The following is a 24,831-nucleotide window of genomic DNA, read 5'->3' on the forward strand; positions in this document are numbered from 1 at the left end:
AGGAATTTTGAAGGTTATCTTAGAAAGTACAAATCATACATTAGGTACAATCATCATTTTAATAGTATCCAATCTACCCCACCACGATAAATGAAAATCAGACACCCAAGCATTTAAACTCAGAAGGACACTATATAAACTTAGTATTAGAAAACATCAACTGGTAGCATGAGGAATTTATTGGTAACATTTCAATTTTAGAGAAATGTATAATCTGCTATCTTAGAGCATTAATCAATATCTTGTAAAAAGGGAGGCTGGGAGGACAAGGGGTTAGAAAGTAAACAAAGATATGATCTGCATAAGCACAGAGTTTAGTTTCGAGGGAGTTATATTGAAAACCTTATGTAGACGGCTTACAGCAAATACGCTCAGGAAAGTGTTCTAGACAGAGAAGAAATAGCAGAGGTGAAATGGAACAATCCTGTCTAGTGCCTCTATGGAGGTTGAAATAAGAAGAAAAACAGCCATTGACAAAAACACAAGCATGTGGTTTAAAATATAGTAGTCTGATGAATGAAATAAATGTAGGACCAAAACCAAACCAATGTAGAGCTCTAAACATAAATTGACAATTTATACGTTCAAATGTTTTTTCAGAATCAACAGATAGTGCATCTCTAGGGGAAGGGTAATTTTATCCCCAATGTAAGGGTATGAGAGAACATTGTAGCATTATCCGAGAAAAGTCGACCTTTTATAAATCCAGATTAATCATATTTAATAAGAAGGGGGATAATCTCTTCTAATCTAGAGGCAAGATTTGTTGCAAATGTTTTGGTCATAATTAATTAATATGGGGCCTATTCACAGAACTAATTTAGGACAAAATCCTAAACTTACTACCATTTTGGTATTCACAGAAGGCACTTACTCATTTCGGTATTCACAGAAGATAGGAGTCCTAACTTTAGGACTCCTAAATGCCTGCTGTGAATACCGAAAGTCTTAAAGTTGGGATTTTTCTCAGTTTAGTTTTAGTAAAGTTAGGACATTTAGGAGTTCTAAAGTTAGGAGTCCTAACTTTACTACTACTAAATTGAGGAAAATCCTAATTTTAAGACTTTCAGTATTCACAGAAGGCATTTAGGAGTGCTAATGTTAGGAGTCCTAACTTTACTACTGCTAAACTGAGAAAAATCCAAATTTTAAGACTTCGGTATTCACAGAAGGCATTTAGGAGTCCTAAAGTTAGGGGTCCTAACTTTACTACTCCTTAACTGAGAAAAATCCTAACTTTAGGACTTTCGGTATTCACAGAAGGCATTTAGGAGTCCTAAAGTTAGAACTCCTACCTTCTGTGAATACCGAAATGAGTAAGTGTCTTCTGTGAATACCAAAATAAGTAAGTGCCTTCTGTGAATACGAAAATGGTAGTAAGTTTAGGATTTTGTCTTAAGTTAGTTCTGTGAATTGGGCCCTGAGATTGGACAATAATTTTTACAAAGGGTTTGGGGCCATGTGTATCATTGAAATTTGAAGGCGCAAAGGCCGAAATTCGCAGAATTTCGGTCTTTGCGAATCGGAATTCGCCAAATGATATGTATGAAGGAAAATCCAATGCAAAATAAGGAATTGCTAAATTTGCGATTTCTTATTTTGCGATTGCATTTAAGGAATAGCAAATTTTGCAATTCCTCAAATGCAATGTAAGAAGGCAAAAAAAATTGCTAAATGACCTTAAGGAATCGCAACTTACCACCAACTTATAGTTGGTGGTAAGTTGCGAATTCCTTGAAAAATGCAAATTTTTGCATTTTTCAAAGTGCCATGTGACGCACATACATGCCCTTAGGGCATGTATGTGCACCACATGTGCACCTATGCTTATTTCAGGGGTGCATTTGGACACCCCTGCACCCTTGAAATTATTCTCAATTTGCGATTAGCAAATTGCGAATTCGCAAATTGAGAAAAAATTCCCATTCATTCCTATAGGCCTCCTGGCCCATAGAAATGAATGGGAAAGTATTCCTTAATTGCGAATTCGCAATTTGCGAATTCGCAATTAAGGAATATCAAGAAATCGCTAAAAAATGCGTTTTTCTTGATACATACCATTTTGCGATTCTGAAATAGCGATTTCTTAAAAATCACTATTACAGAATCGCAAATTGGTTCCTTGATACATATGGCCCTTGATGTTTATCTGGTTTAGGGGTGATAATAAGGAGAGCATCTAAAAAGGAGCCTTCAGGTCTAGATTTTAATAAAAAAGAAGTAAAGAGTTCAAGTAAGTTAAGAGCAAAAATAGATGAAAAAGAGGAAAATCATTCAATAGAAACCATTAGGGCCAGGAGCTTTTGCTTTCTTTAAAGATGTAAGAGTATCTAAGATCTCTTGGAGACTTGTATCCTCTTCAAGAGTAGCCAGAATATCCAACATTGAAGTAGGATTAGGAAGATCATTAAAACATGATTGAATGTTAAATTCAGAAGGATGATTATCATCTGTATACAATGATTCATAATAGGATTGAAAGGTGTTAACAATATCAGAATCACAGTGTAATATAGTGTTTGTGTTGTCATTATGAAAATGTCCAAGATTTTCCTTTTCCGATTTTTTACTAGCTTTATTTTGACTCCCTTGATATTTAGATTTAATTTTAAAGATATTGCATGCATCAGTAGTAGCCAATTTATTCAAGGAGGATTTGGCTGTAATATGATCTCGCAAATGGGAGGGAGATTTAGAAGTGAAGTAAGCATGTTCAAGAGTCTTAGGGCCCCATTAGGTTAGCGGGCGGAAAACCACTCCGACCGCATGGAGGTGGGAAACAACCGCCCGCCGGGCCCACAGATAAACCTCCGGTCAAATTAGGAACAACTGCCAAAAAAGACCGACGCAGCGGTAGCGAGCAAACCAAAACTGCCCGACGTGGGAGGTGACGTCCAAAAACTGATTGCGGCGGTCAGAAACGATGCGGAAAAGCTACAACCTGCCGCAAGCAAAGCGGAGACACCGCACGGGAAATTAGTATATCCCTGATGGTCCCGCGGTACCATCCGCTGTTTCCGACCGCAGCGGTCGCACACAGGAGTGAATTATAGAGACAGCTGGAAGAGCTGCAGCATAGCCACCACAGCAGATGATACATGAAACACATGCTAAAACACTGCAACAATGCTAAACTTTGCACAAATCAAAGTAGCCATGCCCTCCAAATACACAAAACACATACCAATGAAAAAACAAATGCCAAAAAAACATGCAATTCCCAGGACAACACCCACAACACACCTGACAGCAAAATCCCATTCGGACACACCCACACAGCTGAGTATAAAACAAGCCCCTTAACTGATCACAATCCTTTGCAACACTCCAGAAGAGAAGGGCATACACCAGATCTGACAAGAGAGGCAAAAGAACACAGCACACACACACCACCACCACCACCACTACCACCATCACTACCACTATCACACCAGCACCAACAATCCTCCAGCACACAATACACCTCACACATCAACACCACACCCACCACACACACCCCTGCACCCACAAACATTTCAAACACCACGCACCATGGTAGCACAGAAAATGCCCAAATTCACAGAGAGTGAGTTGGAATTCATGGTAAATAAGATAGTCAGAGTGGAAACACAACTGTTTGGTAGCCTGGTCCAACAGAAACCATTAGCCACAAGGACTCAAATGTGGGAAACAATAGTACAAAGCGTCAATGCAGTAGGGACCACCCCGCAATCCAAGAAGGAGATCATGAAGCTGTGGCATGATCTGAAGAGCGTTGCCAAAAAGAGGAGGAGCAAGAACTGGGAGCTGGCCCTTCCCATCCCACAGAAAACATTCACACCATGGGAGGAGAAGGTGCTTGCCATATTGCATCCTGAGAGTCTCACATGAGTATCCAGGGGAATGGATCCTGGTAAGTGCAAACAAATGGCAACCAACACACTGGCAAGTACTTCCTTGCACAACCCAAACACCATTGCATTGTTCACCCTCACCTAACAGGTAGCTAGCCATCCTGCTTGAGAGCCTTGTTTTTGGGGTGGGATGCCAGTACCATGACTCCCACCATGCCCCCTGTCCCATACCCCAGCAGCATGGAGCACTCCCCCACCCAGGAGCATGTGTCAGCCATTGCACTGTTCACCAAACAAACTTACATTGTTCACCCTCACCTAACAGATAGGTAGCCTTCTTGCTTGGGAGGCTTGCTTGGGGGTGGGAGGCCAGTACCATGACTCCCACCATGCCCCCTGTCCCACACCATAGCAGCATGGAGGCCTCCCCACCCAGGAGCATGTGTCAGCCATTGCACAGTTCAACCAAACAAACTTACAGGTCGGTAGCCATCTTCACAGTGAGGGTGTTTGGGGGAGGGAGGCCTGCACTCCTATACCCACCATGCCCCCTGTCCCACACCTGAGCAGGATAGAGCCCTCCCCCACCCAGGAGCATGTGTCAGCCATTGCATTGTTCACCCTCACCTAACAGGTAGGTAGCCATCTTGCTTGGCAGGCTTGTTTGGGGGTGGGAGGCCAGTACCACGACTCCCACCATGCCCCCTGTCCCACACGCCAGCAGCATGGAGGCCTTAACCACCCAGGAGCATGTGTCAGCCATTGCATTGTTCACCCTCACCTAACAGGTAGGGAGCCATCTTGCTTGAGAGGCTTGTTTGGGGCTGGGAGGCCAGTACCTCAACTCCCACCATGCCCCCTGTCCCACACCTGAGCAACATGGAGGCCTCCTCCACCCAAGAGCATGTGTCAGCCATTGAATTGTTCACCCTCACCTAACAGGTAGATAGCCCTCTTGCTTGGGAGGCTTGTTTGGGGTATGGGATTCCAGTAACACAACTCCCACCATGCCCCCTGTTCCACAACCCAGCAGCATGGAGGCCTCCCCCACCCAGGAGCATGTGTCAGCCATTGCATTGTTCACTCTCACCTAAGAGATAGGTAGCCATCTTGCTTGAGGGGCTTGTTTTGGGGTTGGTTGCCAGTACCACGACTCCCACCACGCCCCCTGTCCCACACCCCAGCAGCATGGAGGCATCCCCCACCCAGGAGCATGTGCTGCCATTGCACTGTTCACCAAACAAACTTACAGGTAGCTAGCCATCTTCACAGTGAGGGTGTTTGGGGGAGGGAGGCCTGCACTCCTACTCGCACCATGCCCCCTGCCCCACACCTGAGCAGGATAGAGCCCTCCCCCACCCAGGAGCATGTGTCAGCCATGGCACTGTTCACCAAATAAACTTGCAGGTAAGTAGCCATCTTCACAGTGAGGGTGTTTGGGGGAGGGAGGCCTGCACTCCTACTCCTACCATGCCCCCTGTCCCACACCTGAGCAGCATGGAGCCCTCCCCCACACCACCCAGAAGCACTTGGTAGCCATTGCAGTACACCAAACAAACTTACAGGTAGGTAGCCATCTTCCCTGTTCTGGCTGTTTGGGGGTGGGAGGCCAGTACCACGACTCCCACCATGCCCCCTGTCCCACACCTGAGCAGCATGGAGGCCTCCTCCACCCAGGAGCATGTGTCAGCCATTGCATTGTTTACCCTCACCTAACAGGTAGGTAGCCATCTTGCTTGGGAGGCTTGCTTGGGGGTGGGAGGCTAGTACCATGACTCCTACCATGCCCCCTGTCCCACACCCCGGCAGCATGGAGGCCTCCCCACCCAGGAGCATGTGTCAGCCATTGCACTGTTCACCAAACTTACAGGTAGGTAGCCATCCTCACAGTGAGGGTGTATTGGGGAGGAAGGCCTGCCCTCCTACTCTCACCATGCCCCCTGTCCGACACCCGAGCAGCATGAAGGCTTCTCCCACCCAGGAGCTTGTGTCAGCATTACATTGTTCACCCTCACCTTACAGGTAGGTCGCTATCTTGCTTTGGAGGCTTGCTTGGGGATGGGATGCCAGTAACACGACTCCCATCACGCGCCCTGTCCCACACCCCAGCAGCATGGAGCACTCCTCTACCCAGGAGCATGTGTCAGCCATTGCATTGTTCACTAAACAAACTGACAGGTAGGTAGCCATCTTCACTGGGCTGGCTGTTTGTGGGTGGGAGAGCTGCATCACTACACACAGCACCAATTGCATGTAATGAATCGATACCTGACATGTATGAGTAATTGATGTTCCTCTGCACCATGTAATGATACCCAGTATTGCACTTAATAATAATAGTGAAGATCTCTCAGTTGTGTAGTGTACAGACAGTGGATGACACGCAGCTAACAGAATACTTGCACAGTGCCCAACACTGACCATTCCCCATCTAATCTACAGGTGATGAAGAACTCATTGCTGAGGACAACAACGACCAGCAGAGCCAGTCTCCACCACCGGTACATAAACTCTCGGATGTTGACTCCCAGGATAGTTTGGATGATGAGCTCCAGGCCAGCCCATCTGGTGTGCCAGAGATCAACAGGTCCCAGGCCCCCCTCAAACCCACCTCATCTGCTGCAGTAACAACAGCACAGCAGACCCCTGCAGTCACGGCCTGTGCCTCCACCGCTGCCACCTCCACCACCAGTACCACCTGCAGCACCCTCCCTGTCCCAGGGGATGACCAGGCCACACCAACAACTGTGGAGGGCAGGGAGAATGTACGGGGGGACCTACAGTGATGAGGCAACAGGTCCGTGGCAGCAGGGCAGGTGGGAGGGCCGGGGTCACCCCCAGACCTCAGGAGGTTGGCACACCATCCCTGGACCACTTCACCAGAGTCATTGGGGCATATGAACAGGTCCAGGGACAAAGTGGCCAGTCTGACGAACTATTACGTGAGCTCATCCTGCTGATGAGGTCCATCAACACACGCATTGGACAAATGGTGGACCTCAAGGCCCAGCAAGTGGCGTTACTGAGGGACAGCGGCGATAATTTTATCGCCCTATTACCTAGCTCTCGCTAACACCAGTTAGCGACAGCTAGTAGGAGATAGCGATCATCTTGGGGCCCGCTTTGCATGTCAGCGATATTTATCGCTAATGAGATGCAAAGTGGGCGTGCCAAGATGTTAGCGACTGGAAACAGTCGCTAACATCGCTATCTCCTATTACCTACTTTTGGAAATATTCGCGCTGAGCGCAAATATCTCCAAAAGCTAACACCTGCCCCTGAGCAGTTCTTAGCCATGTTATCCAATGGTAGGTGGATAACATGTCTAAGAGCATTAGCTCGGCAATGCATGAATATCGCTGACTTTTCAGGGATATTCATGCATTTCGGCCAATTTTTATCGCTTTTGAGATAAACCTTGATAATAGCAAGGTTTATCTGCGATAAAAATCGGCGTAGCTCGGCGATAATAATGTTGCCGCTAAGCCAACATAGCGATAATTATCGCTAGTTGTTGGTAATATGCCCCAGTATGTTTTTACTAGAAGGGTACCGTTCAGTACAAACGCTATTTAAGACTCACGCAGACACCTTTGCACTATCATGGAAAGGTGTGTGAGTGGCGCTCGGCAGCCTGATTGCGTGCCTTTGCTATGGAGTGAGCAGATAGTGCAATATCTCTGTAGATATGGTGCTTTTCTCTCCCTGTCACACGATGCAGCACAGCAGCTTTGGTTTCTGCGCTACACTGTGTTGTGTGACACTTTGGTAAATCTGGGCCTCTGTATGTGCAGGGCCACTGGAATCATATGATTGAGCGTCTGCTGCTTTTTTTCCGAACAATTATGGATTTTTCGCATTTGCCATATAAATCCACCATGTGCAGCATAATCTTCAGATTTTACCCAAAAAATAGATTCTAGCTGAAAAGGATCAAAAGTTACTAAATACATGCAACAAGGGGTGGTGAGGGACAGAGTCTCTGAATTAAACAGAAAGCTCTCACCCAGTCAAGAGATCAGGGCTAGATCCAACACCGTTTTTTAGCTCACTGCACCATCCCAGTTTCAGAACCTGGCTGTATGCAAATTAGTCTGTTCCTGTCCCAGTGCATGATGGGAACAGGGCAAACCAAACTACAAAAGCCAATTCTTACACTGGGAAGGAAACAAACTCCCGGGGACCGGTTTCTGGCATTACAGCCGTCTTCGGCCCGGTTTGCTTGAATCCTGATGGTGCAATGAGCAAGGGTCTCACATCTGAGAATACCCTTCCACGCTTAGGGTGGACAAAAATATTTACAACAAGGGGTGGTGAGGGACAGAGTCTCTGAATTAAACAGAAAGCTCTCACCCAGTCAAGAGATCAGGGCTAGATCCAACACCGTTTTTTAGCTCACTGCACCATCCCAGTTTCAGAACCTGGCTGTATGCAAATTAGTCTGTTCCTGTCCCAGTGCATGATGGGAACAGGGCAAACCAAACTACAAAAGCCAATTCTTACACTGGGAAGGAAACAAACTCCCGGGGACCGGTTTCTGGCATTACAGCCGTCTTCGGCCCGGTTTGCTTGAATCCTGATGGTGCAATGAGCAAGGGTCTCACATCTGAGAATACCCTTCCACGCTTAGGGTGGACAAAAATATTTACAACAAGGGGTGGTGAGGGACAGAGTCTCTGAATTAAACAGAAAGCTCTCACCCAGTTAAGAGATCAGGGCTAGATCCAACACCGTTTTTTAGCTCACTGCACCATCCCAGTTTCAGAACCTGGCTGTATGCAAATTAGTCTGTTCCTGTCCCAGTGCATGATGGGAACAGGGCAAACCAAACTACAAAAGCCAATTCTTACACTGGGAAGGAAACAAACTCCCGGGGACCGGTTTCTGGCATTACAGCCGTCTTCGGCCCGGTTTGCTTGAATCCTGATGGTGCAATGAGCAAGGGTCTCACATCTGAGAATACCCTTCCACGCTTAGGGTGGACAAAAATATTTACAACAAGGGGTGGTGAGGGACAGAGTCTCTGAATTAAACAGAAAGCTCTCACCCAGTCAAGAGATCAGGGCTAGATCCAACACCGTTTTTTAGCTCACTGCACCATCCCAGTTTCAGAACCTGGCTGTATGCAAATTAGTCTGTTCCTGTCCCAGTGCATGATGGGAACAGGGCAAACCAAACTACAAAAGCCAATTCTTACACTGGGAAGGAAACAAACTCCCGGGGACCGGTTTCTGGCATTACAGCCGTCTTCGGCCCGGTTTGCTTGAATCCTGATGGTGCAATGAGCAAGGGTCTCACATCTGAGAATACCCTTCCACGCTTAGGGTGGACAAAAATATTTACAACAAGGGGTGGTGAGGGACAGAGTCTCTGAATTAAACAGAAAGCTCTCACCCAGTCAAGAGATCAGGGCTAGATCCAACACCGTTTTTTAGCTCACTGCACCATCCCAGTTTCAGAACCTGGCTGTATGCAAATTAGTCTGTTCCTGTCCCAGTGCATGATGGGAACAGGGCAAACCAAACTACAAAAGCCAATTCTTACACTGGGAAGGAAACAAACTCCCGGGGACCGGTTTCTGGCATTACAGCCGTCTTCGGCCCGGTTTGCTTGAATCCTGATGGTGCAATGAGCAAGGGTCTCACATCTGAGAATACCCTTCCACGCTTAGGGTGGACAAAAATATTTACAACAAGGGGTGGTGAGGGACAGAGTCTCTGAATTAAACAGAAAGCTCTCACCCAGTCAAGAGATCAGGGCTAGATCCAACACCGTTTTTTAGCTCACTGCACCATCCCAGTTTCAGAACCTGGCTGTATACAAATTAGTCTGTTCCTGTCCCAGTGCATGATGGGAACAGGGCAAACCAAACTACAAAAGCCAATTCTTACACTGGGAAGGAAACAAACTCCCGGGGACCGGTTTCTGGCATTGCAGCCGTCTTCGGCCCGGTTTGCTTGAATCCTGATGGTGCAATGAGCAAGGGTCTCACATCTGAGAATACCCTTCCACGCTTAGGGTGGACAAAAATATTTACAACAAGGGGTGGTGAGGGACAGAGTCTCTGAATTAAACAGAAAGCTCTCACCCAGTCAAGAGATCAGGGCTAGATCCAACACCGTTTTTTAGCTCACTGCACCATCCCAGTTTCAGAACCTGGCTGTATGCTAATTAGTCTGTTCCTGTCCCAGTGCATGATGGGAACAGGGCAAACCAAACTACAAAAGCCAATTCTTACACTGGGAAGGAAACAAACTCCCGGGGACCGGTTTCTGGCATTACAGCCGTCTTCGGCCCGGTTTGCTTGAATCCTGATGGTGCAATGAGCAAGGGTCTCACATCTGAGAATACCCTTCCACGCTTAGGGTGGACAAAAATATTTACAACAAGGGGTGGTGAGGGACAGAGTCTCTGAATTAAACAGAAAGCTCTCACCCAGTCAAGAGATCAGGGCTAGATCCAACACCGTTTTTTAGCTCACTGCACCATCCCAGTTTCAGAACCTGGCTGTATGCAAATTAGTCTGTTCCTGTCCCAGTGCATGATGGGAACAGGGCAAACCAAACTACAAAAGCCAATTCTTACACTGGGAAGGAAACAAACTCCCGGGGACCGGTTTCTGGCATTACAGCCGTCTTCGGCCCGGTTTGCTTGAATCCTGATGGTGCAATGAGCAAGGGTCTCACATCTGAGAATACCCTTCCACGCTTAGGGTGGACAAAAATATTTACAACAAGGGGTGGTGAGGGACAGAGTCTCTGAATTAAACAGAAAGCTCTCACCCAGTCAAGAGATCAGGGCTAGATCCAACACCGTTTTTTAGCTCACTGCACCATCCCAGTTTCAGAACCTGGCTGTATGCAAATTAGTCTGTTCCTGTCCCAGTGCATGATGGGAACAGGGCAAACCAAACTACAAAAGCCAATTCTTACACTGGGAAGGAAACAAACTCCCGGGGACCGGTTTCTGGCATTACAGCCGTCTTCGGCCCGGTTTGCTTGAATCCTGATGGTGCAATGAGCAAGGGTCTCACATCTGAGAATACCCTTCCACGCTTAGGGTGGACAAAAATATTTACAACAAGGGGTGGTGAGGGACAGAGTCTCTGAATTAAACAGAAAGCTCTCACCCAGTCAAGAGATCAGGGCTAGATCCAACACCGTTTTTTAGCTCACTGCACCATCCCAGTTTCAGAACCTGGCTGTATGCAAATTAGTCTGTTCCTGTCCCAGTGCATGATGGGAACAGGGCAAACCAAACTACAAAAGCCAATTCTTACACTGGGAAGGAAACAAACTCCCGGGGACCGGTTTCTGGCATTACAGCCGTATTTGGCCCGGTTTGCTTGAATCCTGATGGTGCAATGAGCAAGGGTCTCACATCTGAGAATACCCTTCCACGCTTAGGGTGGACAAAAATATTTACAACAAGGGGTGGTGAGGGACAGAGTCTCTGAATTAAACAGAAAGCTCTCACCCAGTCAAGAGATCAGGGCTAGATCCAACACCGTTTTTTAGCTCACTGCACCATCCCAGTTTCAGAACCTGGCTGTATGCAAATTAGTCTGTTCCTGTCCCAGTGCATGATGGGAACAGGGCAAACCAAACTACAAAAGCCAATTCTTACACTGGGAAGGAAACAAACTCCCGGGGACCGGTTTCTGGCATTACAGCCGTCTTCGGCCCGGTTTGCTTGAATCCTGATGGTGCAATGAGCAAGGGTCTCACATCTGAGAGTACCCTTCCACGCTTAGGGTGGACAAAAATATTTACAACAAGGGGTGGTGAGGGACAGAGTCTCTGAATTAAACAGAAAGCTCTCACCCAGTCAAGAGATCAGGGCTAGATCCAACACCGTTTTTTAGCTCACTGCACCATCCCAGTTTCAGAACCTGGCTGTATGCAAATTAGTCTGTTCCTGTCCCAGTGCATGATGGGAACAGGGCAAACCAAACTACAAAAGCCAATTCTTACACTGGGAAGGAAACAAACTCCCGGGGACCGGTTTCTGGCATCCACCATGTGCAGCATAATCTTCAGATTTTACCCAAAAAATAGATTCTAGCTGAAAAGGATCAAAAGTTACTAAATACATGGTAACCTGTTCGAGCACAGTGGAAGGCCCTTCGAAAGACTAACTGGTCATGTATGAGCTGTATATCCTTGTTTTTCGTTGTTAAACTGTTACTAATGAGGTGAAATGATAATTACCATGTGTAAAAATTACAAAATAATGAATTAATACTGTCAAAAATGAAGCTGCATTTTGTCGCATGGTATGCCTTATTTTGCGGCTTCCTTTAGGCAATCTTGCTGCATAATTTGGTGCTCCCCTGCCGTATTGGTTCCAGTGCCCCTGTGTTTATGTCGTGGGTGTCCTCATGTCCCACCCATGCAAGCAGGTGCCTGCAGGCTCTTTAATTATATCTGACATTTTGGGGCAGATTTATGTCGGACTTGCGCCACGTTTACGCCGCCGTTGCGTCACGCAGCGGCGTGGAAACGTGGCGCATCCCTGCGACCTATTTACAACGTGACGCATCTAGGCAGATGCGTCACGTTGTAAAGCCCTGCGCCACATGAAACCTGCGTCAGGTTTCATGTGGGCGTTCTGTCGCAGGGTGGGCGTTCCCTCGTAGGAAAGCCCCGTAAAACTGACGGAGTGAAATCTACAAGATTTCACTGAGTCAGTTTTACGACGCTGCTGGGTCAAATCCTTACGCCTGCTTGAAGCAGGCGTAAGGAGTGACACACCATGTTATGTATGGGTGGCCTCTGTACATTGCAGGAGTTGCGTCGCACTTGCGACGCTACTCCAGCAATGCGCCGCCCGTACACCAGAAGATGCGTCACGCATCTGCCCTTCCTTGCACCATGGTGCGTCGCATTGTAAATGCGGCGCATCTGTGGTGCCGCAAGGAGGGAATTGCGTGACGCATTAGTTCTGGCGCATCCCTGCTGATTTGCAGAGATGCGCCAGAACTCATAAATCTGCTCCTTCATTTTTTGTTGTTACCGGTTTACTGTTTTACAGTTGCAGTGGCTGCTCTTCGACCTTTTAAATTGTTGGGCTTAAATATGTAGATCGCATTGCACCTTGTGAGTGAATCAAGCGAGTCCTCCCGATGCCCCTCCCGAGCAGTGCTTGTGGTGGTTCTAACATACGGCAACTTTGAGAAATAATAGGGCCCAGTGGTGCCTTTTGCAGCATGATGTTCGGCAGAATTTCGGCCCCAGGGCAGAAGGTGGTGCAGGTAAGTCTGGGGGGGCAGGAGCACTCGTTAAATATTCCAGTACTTTGTAGGCTGCCGACCAACCCTAGCCCGTCCTCAGGAATGCTTGGCAGGGCGGTTGTTCTTTTCCACATAAGCAATACTCCACTTTAAACTCCTGCCCCTTGCACCTAGAGTGGGAAATGGAAGGTTATAGAGGCCCCAGAACCTCCGTGTTTAAGATCTCTCTCTTGATCAGACAGGTCGTGCAGGTTAAGGAAGAAGGCATATCCCTAAACCATTGCAAATAAAACAGGCTTTTGAGAGCCGGGCCAGACGAGTTTCATGTTTGCTCCCCTCCTACATGACCCTTGCAGCTGGAAGATTTCCCTTTGAATACAGTTCACTTACGTGCATCATTTTCACATTGAAATAAAAGAAGAAGAAATGAATAGCTCAAGCCCTGTTGTGCGCTGATGGGCGCATCGGGACCGGCTGTATGAGGTGTAGGCATGCCACCATTTTTATTAGTCTTGTAAACTTTCTCTGTTTCTGGTTATGTCCCTTTAAGCTCTGTTCCTGCATTTTGTATCTTTTCCAGACAGAACTAGTTGTGGATTCACAGCTGTCAAAATGCACAACTCACACACAGCTGCCTATTGAAAGGAAATAAATAAAGGAACTAGGCATGACATGGAAATTATAGGTAGCTACGACAACCAACAGGTTCTGTCATCTACACCGAAAGGCTTGAGTATGAGTATCGGGATACATTGGGCCTCATTTATGAGGCCTTGCGTCAGTTTTGCGCTGCTGATGCGTCACTTTTTGTGACGCATCGGCGGTGTAAAACATGCGCCTTGTTGCGCCATATTTAAAAAGTGACGCATCTAGGTAGATGCGTCACTTTTTAAACTCCTGCGCCACATTATACCTGCGTCAGGCATAATGTATGCAGAGGGGGCGTTCCCCCGCAAAAAGCCTCGTAATAGTGACGCAGTGAAATCTTTGAGATTTCACTGCGTCACTTTTAGCGTCAAAATCTTGCGCCTGCCTCACAGCAGGCGTAAGACTGACGCAAGCCCTTTCACATGGGGCTTTCCCCATGTGAAAGGGCGCATTGCTGGAGTTGCGTCACTTTTGTGACACACTCCAGCAATGCGTCACTTTTGCGATTACAGATACGTCAGAAATACTGACGTATCTGTAACTCCTTGCGACATGATGCGTCATACATTAAATATGACGCATCATTGGTGTCGCAAGGAGTGCGCAGTGAGAAGTGACGCATCGCTGTTTTCACGCAGCGATGCGTCACTTTTCTTAAATAAGGCCCATTGAGTTCACTGCTCTGAAAGTTCATGTGCATGAAGAGAATTCCCCACTGTTTGATCCATGGTAAATCTCTTTATCACGCTTTATCACAATTACTATATTAGATGTGGTACTTACAGAAAATGCTGGTATGGAGTGAACATTTGCATTCACTTTATTTGTTGGCAGTCTCTGACAGACAAGAAGTGTATTGTTGTTCATTTATTTAAAGCACTTTAACCCTTTCACTGCGCTGGTGACGGAACCGCTCCGGCACGCCCCTCGGGTGAGCTGTGCTTGCGACGGAACGGTTCCGTCATGGCCCCGCCCGCTCAATAGAACACGCCGCGCAGGCGTGAAATCAGCGCCGCGCAGGCGCTGTGAGCGGGCCGTGAAATCAGCACCGCGCAGGCGCAGCGAGCGGTCGTGACGGAACGGTTCCGTCACCAGCACAGCCCACCCAAGGGGCGTGACGGAACGGTTCTGTCACAAGCGTGGGAGAGGTTAAAGTACTTAGGGGTCTTCTGAATGCCGCACAGAGACGGGCAAGACATTTATGGGCTCAGAAACCAAGAAATTTGAGCCCAGTGGATGTGAAAGGTTATCATGGGTTGAACACTCCTCGATGCACTCCCATTTTTGACCCAAGGGTTTAGTTGCATATTTTTAATTGGGTTATCAGGAGCTTCTTGACCTGAAGGTAACTGGCTTCGAAATGAGGCTGAAGCCTCCTTTGATCCGCAATCAGCCGCTGGAGAAGAGTGGAATACAGCTTCTCATCTGCCCGTTGTTCTGCCGCTGGAGAGGGGTGAAATACCACTTCTCTGCCAAAGAAGAAGAAGGGAGAGGGATACGCTTGATGTTGAGGTGAGATCCCATCCTCGTCGCCAAATGAATGTGGTGTCAACCACATCAGTAAATAATAGAAATATACAATGTAAGGCAAAGGTCAGGTTTATTCTCCTCAGCCACTAACTGCTGCTGAGTAACTGACAACATCAGAACCCCCTAAAATAGTGAGGTTCCACTTGGAACATATGGTGAAGTTCCACATGGAACCAGGTATGATGTCATAGTACCATTTTTAACAAATTCCTCGAGTCAGCAGAAGCCAGTGGCGCCCCTTTAAGCCTGGCTTAACGTGGTCACGCTAACTACTTACAGTCTGGCTGCCCGGATTTTCACTCTTGAAGTTTATTTAATTACCTACTTGCAGCAGTCACAATGAACAATATTACTATACAATATTAATATTAATTGGACCATAACAAGAAAAGGAGTAAACTCTTTTGGATGTTCAGTCTGGGGGGAAAAATTCATAAAGCACTCTGAATTTCCCTGGGGAAGTTATTCTCAGCAAGGCTGCTATATTGTTTCAAATGGTGTCATGATTTCTTCCTAGTTAGCATGTTACAATATTAATGTTTCTGTACCAGAACGTCTAAGCTAGGCTACAACACATTTAATGCAGCAGTACTAGAACTATTTAGCACTGTTATGTCATGTTATGTGTATTTGTAAAGAGTACCATTACCCGTGAGGGTATCCTGGCACTGAGAAGGTGTGTTTACTTAGCCTTGCTGTTGGTAAGTTGGTTAATTGAAAAGCCAGGTCTTCAGCTTCTTGCAGAATTCAAGAAGAGAGGAGGGAGGCTCTGATGTGGAGTGGGAGGAGTTCTAGTCTCCAGGAGTGATGAAAGAGAATGCCTGTCCTCCTGATCTGCTTCTGTTTGTGCAGGAGATGTATGCGAGTAGTAGTCATGTGGAGCACAGGTGTCTGGGTGGTCGGTCGAAGGAGATGTGACTGGCCAGGCATAGGCAGAGCCTACATTGCGGAGTGCTTTGAAAGATGTGTGTTTGAGGAGTTTGAAGTGAGACTGTTTGTGTATCAGGAGCCAGTGTACCTCCCTAGGGTGGGGTTTTATATGAGTTCTGTGTGAGAGGTTGAGGATGAGCATGGCTGTTGAGTAATGGATGGTTTGTAGCCTTCTAGTCAGCAGCTTGGTAAACCCAACATAGAGGTTGTTCCTGTAGTCCAAATTGCTGGTGACTGAGTGTGAATGGGGTTTTCCAGTGTTGCTCTGGATACATTTGAAGAGCTTTCTCAGTATCTTCAGTATCTGGAAGCAGGATGCACTGACGGTGTTGAGTTGTTCGGTCATGTCAAGTTTGTTGTCAATGATTAGGTTCCTGGCATGGGTGTTGGCAGTGGGTGTGGGTCTGAGTTAGTCTGGGCACAATTTGGACCCCCATGGTCAGGAGTTCCTGCCGAAGATCACTACTTCTTTCTTGTCGATGTTAAGCCAAAAAAAGACGATTTTCATTCAGTTAGCAACTTCAGTCAAGCATGTAGTGTATTGGGGGTCTTGTCCAAGAGTGAGAGTATGAGTTAGTGATCGGCGTAGGAGAGGATGTTGATGTTGTGTGTGCAGATGACATTGATCAATGGGATCATGTATGTGTTGAGAGTGGGGATGAGCAATGAACGTTGAGTTACTCCACAGATGAATTTACAGGTTTTCAAGGAGAAAGTTGCCAGGCTGACAGCTTGTGTTCTAGCCACTAATAAGGAGCAGAGAGTTGGGTCCTTGCATATCAATCTCATGCTGGCACCTAATATTGATGGGGTGTGAGACCATCTCAAATGCTGCAGAGAGGTCAAGGGGAATGAGGCTGCCATGTCTCCTCTGTCAAGGATTGTGCTAGTGTTGTCTGTGGTGGCCATGTGTGCCACTTTTATACTGTTGTTAGACCTGAGTCCTGACTGCTTGGCTTCAAGAAGCCGGTAGTTGCTGAGATGATCAGTGAGGCATTGGGTGATTTGTTTTTTAAAGACCTTTGTTCAGTATTGTAGGAGGGAAATTGCAAGGTAGTTGGAAAGTCTAGCGATGGTTTCTTGAGCAGAAGCATGATGGCAGCATGTTTCCAGGTGTTAGGAATGTGGCTTAGTAAATGAAGGTGTTGAAGATGGTGCTTTAATAATCAGTAGGAGTCCTTTGGTGAAGGCTTGGTGCTGCAAAGGTCAGATGGGGCCCCTAAGTAGATGATCTTCATGGTAGCAAAGATTTCAATAGCGGTGACCACCGGTCATGAGGTCGGATGATGGATAGTTGAGATGCGGTGGTGACACAGCCGATTTGAGGGACAAAGTTGGCATATATGGCGGTGATTTTGTTACAGAAGAATTCAGAGAGTTTGTTGCAAAGGTCTTGTGAGGAGGGGATGTTGCTGGAGATGGTGGGAGGTATGATGAGGTCTTTGATGATGCCAAAGATTTTCTTGCTGCTGTAGGGGCCAGTATCAAAGCAATCTGCAAGAACTGTGCACTCGGTGTTCCATATCTATTGGTGGTAGCGTTGTCGGACTGATGTGAAGATGTCTTTAACTGTGGCATCTTGACATGTTCTCCATTTGTTCTCCAGATGCTTTCAGTGGTTTTCATCAGCCTGATTACCTCTGTGTACCAGCTGGCCTGTGATCGGGATCTTGCCTTTAGGTTACATTTGAGGAGCGCCAGGGAGTTGGTGCAGGTATTGATCCTGCTGTAGAGGTTCTTGATACCTGAAGCAAATTGCTAATGTGCTCTGGATGGTGTAAGCCCACTCTTCTTCTATGATGGTTTTCCCGCTGCGGCGGGAGGTGCTGGTGGTGGTGGGTCTGGAGCAGTGCAGGATGAGTATGCTGCAACTGACGAGGACATGGTTTCTCTGACTCATAGTTTCTGACTTGTCAACTATGATTATGCTGATTGAGGATAAAATAGGGTCCAATAGGTGTCCTGCCCTGTGGGTGGGTTCAGTAATGTGCAGGGGGAGATGAAGGTTTCCAAGGGTTTCCAGAAGGGACAAGGAGTTTGAGTCGTTGTGGTCTTCTAAGTGAAAGTTAAGGTCCCCAAGGAGGATGAAGGTGCTGTTGTTGATGATGAGAGATGTGATGAAGTATGTGAAGTCCATTTAGCTAGAAAGGCAGTCAATGTAGGTGGTGGTGACATGTTTTCTGAGTGATACCTTTTCTTTTAGGGCCAAATACTTTTATAAGCTCTTCTCCAATGTGTTGCTAAATTGTAGGGACAAAGTTGCCAATCACAGCTGGGATGCCAAGATTTGAAAGGGCATTGTCCGAACACCCCTCACTTTTTTACATGAGGTTTGACAGTAACCACAAGATTACACTACCGTGCATGGCATATGCACATGATTTTATCAAGCCAGAGCCTTTTGTGATCTTTTCAATGTAGGATAAGACACTACTGGCCTTCATAGGAAATGGTGGTCTTTAAAGCATGCTATTTTGAAAATATTTTTACTACTTCAATGTATATACTAGTGTTCAGGTAAACACTAGTTTTCTAAACACTTAAAAGCTCGTGAGCATTTTCCAACTTACTGACCTAGTTTGATTTCAAATGCAACTATTCATTTGAGTATTATCAATGCTTAATTTGTAAAAAAGTAAGTGTCAGGTTACCTCTTGAGAGGCCACTGAAGCCTGTTCCACCCTTTCCCCTTGCAAGTACTGCAAAAACAACTGATAATTATCCCACTCTTACAAGTGTGACAATCCAGCCTATTCCAGGCCTCCCAAAGCTATAGGAACATGGTGGAATAATAATGAATATTGATTTATTGAACACTCATTGTTGTGCTCATCTGGAAATGAAACAGACAGTGCCACCATATGGTGGACTGTCACTAGTGCCAGTGTTAAGAATAAAGTGCAGGTGCTGAGTACCAGAATACACCAGCTCATGTTAAGCACTGACTGTACTATGCTAATAATTACAAATCATGAACAATCATTGTGTTATTTAATACCTCTACTGATTACAATTTTTTGCATTGATATAACAGCTTATTATTTATATTTAAATATGTATTTTACCTGCAAATTCCAGTTTTTGGATTTATTAAATGAAGCAACTTCATTTCATAACACAAATTTTATTTTCTATAAACACACAAATGTCACTATATATATATATATATATATATATATATATATATATATATATATCTCAGGAAGTCACGCCTTTTCAACTGCTGTTGGCCCCGTGGGAGGTGGCGCATACCCCGGTTTATCGCAAAAAATTCCAAGTAAATGCGCTCTCAGCCACAAAGTCACGTCAGGCAATCCATAATCCAAGGGTGTTTATTCACCTACTACAACATATTTCGGCTTACAGGAAAGCCTTGTTCACGTGAACAAATAAAAAATAATTTTCAAGCAAATAAATATTTATAATTAGAAATTATTTAGAAACAAAAACAAAAATTATTACATACATTTCGTTTTTTTTTATTTCCTACCATATTAAACCACACAATTCACAACCCACATCTATATTTGAAAAAAAAATGCACTTCCATAATTAACATAATTAATTACCAACTAAAGGAAGATTATTAATTGAAAAACAAATTAAAACTCATAAAAATTAATTAACTTCCCACACTGTACCCCTATAATTGCCACAACCAACAACAAAAATTAAACTGTAAAAAATGAATTACACAATTAAAACGTCTTTTCAACAAAAAAAACTAATAGTATTTAATAACTAAATACAAAGTAAATACAATTAATTTACTCCCCTCCCTTTGACCCTATAAAAGTAAAACCCACACACAAAAAACAAGCAATTACCCTAAATAAATATTAATTCATTCATTAATATTAATGATCAACTAATTAATAATTCATTAAACATTAACAACTTAATTTTAATTAATTAAACATATATTTCTTCTCACTCTTTACCTCTATATACCATGCAACCCGCACCTAATTTTTTTTTAACACAATTACGATAGCTAATTACCAATTTATTCATTAATATTTAACAACCAATTCATAATTAATTACAAATAAATTACTTCCCACAATTAACACTATAAAACCTCACTTAAATAAATATTAATAAATACAAAATAATCCTTAATTTATTATAATTAAATTACTTTCCACCCTTTTCCACTTTAAACCTACAACAAGCTACGGAACTAAAAAACGCAAATTTTAATTGAAATAAAATTGTTAACTTCTAAAATTTTAACACATATATTAAAAAAAATAAACAACACCTATACAGAAAAACATACATCACATACATTTAAAATATAAACTAAAATACAAAACACTAATAAAAAAATCTTTGCAAACGATATTAATGACTTATAGATTTTTGAAAACGTTATTTCTTAACTTAATTTCAATATTCTTGACCCCGATATTCTTGCTGTTGATATTTCTGTGTCGCTATATTTCCAACTCGATATTTGTGTAAGTCCACATTTCCAACTCGATATTCTGTCTGAATACCATGGGAAATGGCTCCCACAGCGGCAAAATGCCACTCAGTGCAATTCTTCAGAAAGTTTCCACCAGCCTGCTCCTTCCAAATGACACCATTCACTGCCCCGCCTGATTAGCCCACTTGCCTGCACCATACAAGGCCTGTACATGTGCACCCTACATAGCACCACTCTCTTTGCACTTTCCCTGGCTGCTACCCCCTCCTTTCCCGCTCCTCCCCATCCTGTACTGGAGATCCCAGAAGCATGCATCTTGCTTATCTACCATTTTCTCGCCCAGGATGTTCTGCTCAGAGGCAGGCATCCCGGAGGAGAAAATGGTCATGACTCTTATGTCGATGCAGTATTTTTGCTTTTTACTATGTCTCATCTAATCATGTAAAATCTGTAAAATTCTACTCACTTCCCTATGAAATTACCACTTTTGCGTGATTACGTAGGCACAACAAAAAATGCGCCCATACGTGAATATAAGCAACCATGAATCAGGAAATGGCGTCCAAACATTTTCTTTTGCACATAACTGTTTGTAATGTTGCAGGTGCTAATTAAAAAAAAATTGTGATGTTGCCAAATATCAAAACACATATTATGAAAGTTTATTAACCTCTTTGTTGCTATAAGAATGAGTTCTTGACACTAACTCTCTAACTAGAACCCAGCTTGCAACAAATGGGGGTATATTTACAAAGAAATGGTGCAGCGCAGCGCTTCAAACAATTTAGCTGCGCCGTGATGTGTCATTTAAAAAAATCAGAGATGTGCCATATTCACAAGAATAGGGTTCACTCCTGTGTTTACCCTCGCGTTAGTGGAAAAAAGCTGTCCACCATGTGGTAAGGGTACAATTGTTCATGTGCAGGAAGGGATACCTACCTGCAAATAAACAATCATTATTGGCAATTTGCTCCTTCTGTGTGCTGCAGAATGCAGCACAAATGGAAAGAGCAAAAAAACTAGGAGAAAATATTTTCTCCTCGTATCTCCATTCTAATGCCTGGTATCCCATGGCATTCGTTTTTAGCTCTGCCTCAGCCTTGTAAATCTGGGACAGAATCAAAAAGCATCGGGTGTGGCAGTGGAACTCCCACAGCAACTCCCATTGCATGCCCCTTTGCTGCAGAGGACTGCGGCGGAAAGTGGCATATTTACAAGGTGCCGTTAAGCCACGCGAAGTGGCTTAGCGCCACCTTGTAAATTTGGAAAATGGCACCGTGCCACTGGAGTGTAAAAAAAAGTGACGCTCCGTGGTGGTGAGGGCTTGTAAATATGCCCCTATGATTTTCCTTTGTGTCTTTAGCAATATCGGTGTGGAGTATTTCACAGAAGTACTAGTTTTACCGATCTCCAAAGAAGAGCTATGTCACCTCCATGGGATTTAAATGTGTGGTATGCTTGCCAAGGTTAGCACTTTCCAGTGAATATGTTAGTTCACTGTGCTATCTTAATGATTAGTGCTTGATAGTTCTGCATTACATTTCCTTGTTATTGATTGATGTCGGTACAGTTGCATTTTACAGGACCTCTGAAGGTGTGGTGCATTTCATTTTTACAGTAAAGTAATAAACATTCATTCCAACTTCATAAGAGAGATCGCATTTGTAGTTTACTACATTTTAACATGTTTGTAACTTAACTTTTATGATCTTTTCAAAGAGAACAAAGACACCGTAGAAAGAATATCTAAAAGGGATATAAAACTTAGCACAAAAAAACCTTCATGTCAATGGTTCTGTTCATTGATTTGCATATCAAACTATCATGTCCTGCAGACAAATCTGAAGTAACAAGTTGAGCATCAATTTAGAGAAAGATGAAAAGGAAGGGAAGCTTCCAGTTGTTTGACATTAGATCTGAAGAGAAATTGTAGGAAAAGGAAAATCCCAGTGGGAAAAAAATCGCTTTTATGTCTATCTCACTTTATTCTTTCCTGGCTTTTATTTATTTACTAGATCATAATATATATACAGTAACCTTGTAGCTAATTTGCAGCATACAGACTATTTTTATATAGCGGCAGCCTACCTCCTAATTTTCCAACAACATGTCTGGCAACCTTACATTGTGTTTGAAAAGAAGATATGTGATAAATGCAAAAACATGATGTAAAGAGAGCAACCATCAAAAAGAATTCCTACTGAGTGAGCAGTTTCTAATGCTTTTAGTTTACTCTCCACAAATCTAGTAGCCATTCAGTGCTACACGGCAAGAGAACAACATGATTTAAAGAGAGCAGCCATCTAAAAACAAACACTGGCAAAGCCAATAGATCTGACATTGTCTGCCAACATTTTGGCAATTGTTTTGTTTTGTCCTGAATTTTGTAAAACTTTATTATTTCAGAATGTGCTTATCATTCTAAAAAATAATTAGCAACAAGCAAAAAAGATGTTTGTGTTTCAGAAAAAACACGCATTACCATAATAGTCCCTTGTCTTGAATAGAACTAGTTTGTGAGTAGATGTGTTTCTTATGAAAGGGAAGCATGCCATAACTCATAGTGAAGTCAACCAATGGCTGAAGTGGGATGCCCCTTAATGCATGTTGGAGTGGGTGGGAGACAATGTGAACACCAACCAGAGACTAATGGAGGAAGTTTGGCTGAAACCCCATTAGTAACTGTGCTATACACATACATTTAGTAAAATCTGAATATCTTGGCTAACACAGTCAATCAGTCTGGCACTGGATGGAAGAAAGAAAGAAAGAAAGAAAGAAAGAAAGAAAGAAAGAAAGAAAGAAAGAAAGAAAGAAAGAAAGAAAGAAAGAAAGAAAGAATGAGAGGAGAGGAGGGAAGAAAGAAAGAAAGAAAGAAAGAAAGAAAGAAAGAAAGAAAAGAGTGAAGGCAAGTCCAAAGACCCAAAGGAAAGAAGGAAAGAAAGAAGGAAGAGCATGAAAGAAAGACACAAATAAAGATAGAAAAAAGGCAAATCCAAAGGCCCAAAGGAAAGAAGGAAAAAAAGAAGGAAGAGCATAAAAGAAAGACACAAATAAAGATAGAAAAAAGAGGATAACTTAATACAGAACAGTGGACATAATCTAGTATGCCGTAAAATAACAGCAGACAGAAAAGCAAAACAGGCACTCCACTCTCTTTGAAAAATGTCTATAAACACACTAACGGGGTGGAAAGTAAACACAGAGCTTTTAACAAAATGTCACCTACAGCTCTGGGGGACGCCCTTGATTCCCCCGCCCATCTTCCATCAGGAAACCCAGAAGGGGATGCGCTTCAGCTAGAAACTTGGGAGAGGCAGAGCAATAATGAGTTAGCCCCTTTCACAGTACGTACTACTAAGAAAGCTAGGCTCTCGGCCCCCTCGTTCAATGCACTCTTGAAAACTAGTAAAAGAGCCTGTATGTGTTTGGAAAGGAAGTGACAGAAAAACTGTAGTTTGGAGGACAAACTTGAGAATAAGTTGGCCTTGAATACCTGCTATACGAAAGATAAGGGTAAAAACAAAAACTATCTGGAAGTTAAAATGGAGGCCTCCAATAATAAAGGAAATTAGATTTTTAAAATCTTTAAAGCTTTCTCCACTTTGACATCCATTGTCAAGGATCTCCCGCTATCAACAGAATGGACTAACCATTTGGTGATTTTCTTTCATGGAAAAATCGTGACTATTCAGAATTCCATCTCAAGGGTGCCTCCAGATGACCACTCGGACCTGTTAGTCCCAACAATGGAGCTGCCTGCCGGAGAAACCCCTGATCTCCTGCAAATACCTCTGCTGCCACCAGAAGTATCCCTGGATATTATTAAGGGTCTTAAGTCAGGTTCTCCTGCTGACCCTTGTCAAGCAAAACTGTTGGCTATTGTGGCCACATCCAATAATCCTGTGATTAATAAGATTCTTAATACCTTTCAGTCAGCTGGCTCTATGCCTTCCATTTGAAAACACTCGAAAATCCTTTCGCTACTAAAGAAACTTCAGAGTAATTTGGCTAAACACTGGATTGACAATAAGCATAACATAGCCCAGATCCAGTTTTCAGTGCTGGAAAAAGTTCAATCACATGAAAGAGCGGATCTAACTAGATCCCTGCTTCAACGAGAGATCTACTGGATCAAGAGACTAGAAACACAGGAGCCGAGCGGGTTAAATGAGAAGGTAGACCTTATATGTTTCTTATGATCTAGAGATGTTACTATTTATAAA

Source organism: Lissotriton vulgaris, chromosome 3_1, assembly GCF_964263255.1.
Source record: "Lissotriton vulgaris chromosome 3_1, aLisVul1.2, whole genome shotgun sequence".
In the NCBI taxonomy this organism is placed as follows: Eukaryota; Metazoa; Chordata; class Amphibia; order Caudata; family Salamandridae; genus Lissotriton; species Lissotriton vulgaris.